We start from the raw sequence: 6,191 nt of genomic DNA, 5'->3' as shown, positions 1-6,191 counted from the left end.
GAAGCACAGGCCCTCTTGTGTTGTAGTTGGCCTCACCCGGCAGCAGCACAGGCCCTGGTGTGTTGTAGATGGCCTAAGCCAGCAGCACAGGCCGTGGTGTGTTGTAGACGGCCTCGGCCACCAGCACAGGCCCTGTTTTGTTGTAGTTGTCCTCGGCAAGCAGCACAGGCCCTGATGTGTTGTAGTTGTCCTCAGCCACCAGCACAGGCCCTGGTGTGTTGTAGATGGCCTCAGCCAGCAGCACCCGCCCTGGTGTGTTGTAGTTGGCCAATGCCAGGAGTAGAGGGCCTGGTGTGGCTCAAATTGGTTTTTGCTAGCAGCACTATCCCTGGTGTTGCGCGGAAAGCCTCCCCTGGCAGCACAGGACATTGCTGAATTAGCCAAAAAGAATGTCGTTAATGTGCCCTCATTATTGGGCAGCTCCTTTGGGTCTTTCAACACCCTCCTTCTCTGGATCAAAAGCAGTTCAATGACATGAAAAGGAAAAGCTTACAGCACCTGGTATTCCCAGGTAGTCTCCCAACCAAGTACTAACCAATCCCAACCCTGCTTAGCTTCCGAGATCAGACGAGATCGGGCATGCTCAGGGTGGTATGGCCGTAAGGTGGTGGCCCCAGCACAAAGTGTCAATTTATGTAATCAAGTGGTGAAGCGGCTAGTACGTGAAATTATGAATACAACCCTCCAATTTAACTACAGCGTTAACCCTGACTGCATACTTGCCTAATACCCTAACCCAAGGACTCAATTTAGCATTTAACCAGCAGCAAAGGCCCTGGTGTAATGTAGATGACCTATGCCAGGAGTAGAGGGCCTGGTGTGGCTCAATAGGTTTTTGCTAGCAGCACAAGCCCTGGTGTGGTGGAGATGGCCTCAGCCAGCTGCACAGGCCGTGGTGTGTTGTAGATGGCCTCAGCCAGCTGCACAGGCCGTGCTGTGTTGTAGATGGCCTCACCAGTCAGCACAGGCCCTGGAGTGTTGTAGTTGGCCAATGCCAGGAGCAGAGGGCCTGGTGTGGCTCAATTGGTTTTTGCTAGCAGCGCAAGCCCTGGTGTGCTTTAGATGGCCTCAGCAGGCAGCACAGGCCCTGGTGTGTTGTAGATGGCCTGAGCCAGAAGCACAGGCCCACTTGTGTTGTAGAGGGCCTCACCCGGCAGCAGCACAGGCCCTGGTGTGTTGTAGATGGCCTCAGCCAGCAGCACAGGCCCTGGTGTGTTGTTGACAGCCTCAGCCACCAGCACAGGCCCTGGTTTGTTGTAGATGGCCTAACCAGGAGAACAGGCTCTGGTGTGTCGTAGTTGGCCTCAGCCACAAGCACAGGCCCTGCTGTGTTGTAGATGGCGTCAGCCAGCAGCACAGGCTGTGGTGTGTCTTAGTTGGCCTCAGCCAGAAGCAAAGTCCCTGGTGTGTTGTAGTTGGCCAATGCCAGGAGTAGAGGGCTTGGTGTGGCTAAATTTGTTTTTGTTAGCAGCACAAGCCCTGGTGTGTTTTAGATGGCCTCAGCAGGCAGCACAGGCCCTGGTGTGTTGTAGATGGCCTGAGCCAGAAGCACAGGCCCCCTTGTGGTGTAGAGGGCCTCACCCAGCAGCAGCACAGGCCCTGGTGTGTTGTAGACGGCCTCGGCCACCAGCACAGGCCCTGTTTTGTTGTAGTTGTCCTCGGCAAGCAGCACAGGCCCTGATGTGTTGTAGTTGTCCTCAGCCAGGAGCACAGGCCCTGGTGTGTTGTAGATGTCCTCAGCCAGTAGCACAGGCCGTGGTGTGTTCTAGACGGCCTCAACCACCAGTACAGGCCCTGGTGTGTTGTAGTTGTCCTCAGCCAGGAGCACAGGCCCTGGTGTGTTGTAGAGGGCCTGGTGTGGCTCAATTGGTTTTTGCTAGCATCACAAGCCCTGGTGTGTTTTAGATGGCCTCAGCAGGCAGCACAGGCCCTGGTGAGTTGTAGATGGCCTGAGCCAGAAGCACAGGCCCTCTTGTGGTGTAGAGGGCCTCACCCGGCAGCAGCACAGGCCCTGGTGTGTTGTAGATGGCCTCAGCCAGCAGCACAGGCCGTGGTGTGTTGTAGACGGCCTCGGCCACCAGCACAGACCCTGATGTGTTATAGTTGTCCTCAGCCAGGAGCACAGGCCATGATGTGTTGTAGTCTCCCATCCAAGTTCGTGAAATTATGAATACAACCCTCTCAAAGTGTTTGAGAATTATACCACGGAGTCAAATACTTCTGATTTGAGACCTTAGTTTTCACAGGAGCTACAGTATCCAGAGTCATGCGTAGTGAGGAGGTAAAATTATTAACAAGATAATCGACCTCTGTTGGAGTAGCGTTCAGATAGCTGCTCTGCTCTATGTTGGTACAGGGCATTGAAAATGATAACAGTGTGTGGATTATATTCTTAAACTTAGTTACAGTACTTTCAGAAAGACATCTACTGTGATAAAGTCTACTCTCCACTGCTGTGCAATAAATTTTTGTAAATGTAAATGTTATCAGGAAATGATCAGACAGGAGAGGGTTTTCAGGAAACACTGTTAAATGTTCAGTTTCTATGCCATATGTTAAAACAAGATCTAGAGTGTGATTAAAGTGGTGGCTGGGTTCTTTTACATTTTGAGAAAAGCCAATTGAGTCTAATAACAGATTAAATGCCATGTTGAGGCTGTTATTTTTAGCACCTACATGGATGTTAAAATCACCCACAATAATTATTTTATCTGAGCTGAGCACTAAATCGGATAAAAAGTCTGAGAAATCAGAGAGAGACTCTGTGTAAGGCCCAGGTGGACGATATATGATAACAAGTAAGACTGGTTTCTGAGTTTTACAGCTGGGGTGGACAAGGCTAAGCATCAGGCTTTCAAATGAATTAAAAGTCTGTCTGCGTCTTTCGTTAATTAATAGGCTGGTGTGAAAAATTGCTGCCACGCCGCCCCCTCGGCCTGTGCTTCGAGATTTCTGGTAGTTAGAATGACTCGGGGGTGTTGATTCATTCGATAGAATGACTTCATATAGGAAAAAATATATCTCAAAAATAAAATATATATCACATATGCAGGACACCTTAAAGTAGTTTTTTAATTAAGCAGCAAGGCAAAACAAAATCAGAGCTGGATCAAGACACAAGACTAAACCCCAATTCAACCAGACCCAGAACTGATCCGGAATTAAAACAGGACTACTTTAGGACTTAACCAAGACAGAACCAGAATAACTATTTAGCCTTGTGCAAATAAGCCTGCATAACTTAATAAATATAGAATTTGAAAAACAACAAACCTAAAAACATACCCTAGGTACTAGATACATGTTCTGATGAGTTTTGACAAACAACCATTTGACTAGCATGTCTGTCTCACCTGGCTCTTGTTCCATCTCCCTCTCTGTTCCTCTCTCTCCCTCTTTGTGCTGACAATCAAGCCAAACACCAACATCATCAAATATACAGTTGAAACTAGATATTTACATACTCTTCAGATAAAAACAAAAACACTTTTTTTAAGTGTAAAACATCAAATCAGACTAAATGTTTAATTTTTTTAAATTGATAAATATAAAAAACATATTTGTTAAATTTAAGAGTAAAGAGAGAAATGGTATGTATTCATAATAATTTGGAACCCAAATTGTATTCAAAATTGAGCCACACTTATGGAGGTCCACAATGACATCTCTTGGTTTTCCCATGTCAAAGAAACAGGCTCTGTGTTTTGCCTTATATGCATCCACAGGTGTGCCACCAATTTACTCACATGGGCTCTACTAACCTATCAGAAGCTTCTTAAACTCAGAATGGAATCGTCTGGAGTTTTCTTATTAATTAAAGACACAATAAACTTAGTGTATATGTACTCCTAAATTTGATGAAAGTGATACAAATAGACAGCTCTCTCTCCCTATTCTGACATTTAACTAATTCAAAAGATATTTAAATATTTTTTATCTAAAACAAAAAAGTTTACTCTTAATTGATGTTTAATAGTAAAAAAAACCCCAAAGTGTATGTAAATATCTGGTTTCAACTGTGAATATACTGCTGTGTATTGAAATTCCTCTTGTTTTGCATAGAAATATACTGAACAACATACAAAGCATAATATATAAAATAACATCAGTTTTTTCTTTGAAAGAAGCTCCTTATGTCCATTGTTGTGTTCATCAGTACATAACTGAAACCGGTGCTTTGTTTAGCCGTGGAGGGTAACAACTGAAAATATGAAATAAACACACATGTAAGCTAAGACTCTCTAAAAAAAACAGCGTTGTTGTTCGGCTTTTCATTTCGCCATTTGTTGATTCACTCGAAGAGCAAGTAACGTAATATGGGTCAAGTGATCAGTCTGATATCAATCTTTTGTGATACACCGTCATATTTACATTATTTGTACAGTACGAATGATTTGCTTTGGTACCTGGTCAAACTTAAGCTCTCCTCTGTCTGCAGCAAACTCGCAGGCAGCAGCTTCTCTCCGCTCGCTCCAAAAGTGTGCGGTGCCCAGTCGCCTAGTGCCTGAGCTCGGATCATACCAAAATTAATGGGAATTTACGCACAGTAGTAAATTCCCACAGTGTGCGCTATGTGCTTCAAATATTGTGCGTGGTTTTTGTTTTATACAGTTGTCAGTCAGACAACTTTCTTCGTTATTACATTCTTGGTCACTCATTCACCCTGTATTCAAACTACACCCCACTGCAGTGGCTCCGCCGCATGAAATCAAGCAAAGACTTTTAAAAATTTACAATTTCATAAAAAGACATTGGATTGAGTAAACTGTGATTGGCAAACACAGAGAAAAAGTAATAGAAAATATTCATCTGTATTTGAATTAAAAATGGAGTATGTTAAAATGAATGGTCATGTGAGAATGTGCTAAAAATAAAGGAGATTCAATCCTGGGGACCCACAGTTAGAAACTCCAGCAAGTAATGCCAGAGGACCCACCATCACCTGAAAACTAGTCCAAATTGGCTTTGGACTCCATTTTTTCTTATCAGAGGAGGCAGGGTTGACATTTAAGAGAGAAAGGTTAGTTAGAACGGAATGAGTCTAATCACAGATTTCAATGTGTTTTATAAGCTGTGTGTTTTTGCTGGACTATCATTGTTCATCCATTCATCCATTTTCTTCCACATTTTCCACTGAAGACCATGGCCACAGACTTCGAGGTGCTGATTCTCATACCCGCCACTTCACATGGCTGCGAACTCCTGGGCCCGCTGGTGGCAACCACCTGATGAAACCAACAGAATCACATTGTCTGCGAAAAGCAGACCATTTGGATAACGACTTGGTTACGCCTAGAAATTCTGTCCAAAACCATTATGAATAGAATTGGGAAGCCGTGGCAGTGTCCAACACCCACTGGGAATTAGTCCAACTTATTGCCAATAAGCCAACCAAGCTCTTGCAATGGGTTGTATAAGGTCCGAATGTCTCTTAACAATGGGAAAGATACCCCATAATCCTGAAACTCAAAGTGACACCGTTAAATGCCTTCTCTAAGTCCACAAAACACATGTTTACTGTTTGGGGAAACTTCCATGCACCCTCAAATATCCTCGCAAGGGTGAAGAGAGTGTTCTTTGACTGGGAAGAATTGTAGAGGTATGTCAACCAAGACATCACTATAACATCCAGAGGCTCTCAGGGTGAACTGTACCGGGCAGTTGTTGTAAAGAAAGTTCCTTAAACACATGACATCGTCACCACCTAACCACCTCTCATGGAGATGGAAGTTGATCTTGTGGTGCTGGGTCCTCTGCCAAACGTTCCCAGCACACCCTCAATATATGTTTAGGTGTGCCAGTTCTGTTCAGCATCCTCACCTCCCACCTGATCAAACTCACCACCGGGGGGTGATCAATTGCTAACTCTGCTTCTCTCTTCACCCAAGCGTCCAGAACATATGGCCTCCACCTGGAGACTAAATTGTCCTACTGGGATAATTTAACGCTCATTTGGGCAACAACAGTGAGAGCTGGAGGGGCGTGATAAGGAGAAACATTATTTCCTTGTTTGTTCAGTTTTTTGGTTTTTTTTTTACTTAAAACTCATTTTTGCAGCCAGTGTTGGCAAGGTTACTTTTAAAATGTATTCCACTACAGATCCACTACATGCCCCAAAATGTATTTTGTAATGTATTCCGTTACATTACTCAATGAGAGTAACGTATTCTGAATACTTTGGATTACTTAAT

General features: G+C 44.4%; 1 pseudogene; it reads right to left on the bottom strand.

Moving 5' to 3' along the window:
* Positions 1-486: 486 nt before the first annotated feature.
* On the bottom strand, positions 487-605 carry LOC134629886 (5S ribosomal RNA; annotated as a pseudogene).
* Positions 606-6,191: the final 5,586 nt, after the last annotated feature.

The sequence above is a fragment of the Pelmatolapia mariae genome, linkage group LG6 (assembly GCF_036321145.2).
Source record: "Pelmatolapia mariae isolate MD_Pm_ZW linkage group LG6, Pm_UMD_F_2, whole genome shotgun sequence".
Classification (NCBI taxonomy): Eukaryota; Metazoa; Chordata; class Actinopteri; order Cichliformes; family Cichlidae; genus Pelmatolapia; species Pelmatolapia mariae.
The sequence above is the reverse complement of the archived record's forward strand: the minus strand, read 5'-3'. Positions and strand labels throughout refer to the sequence as shown.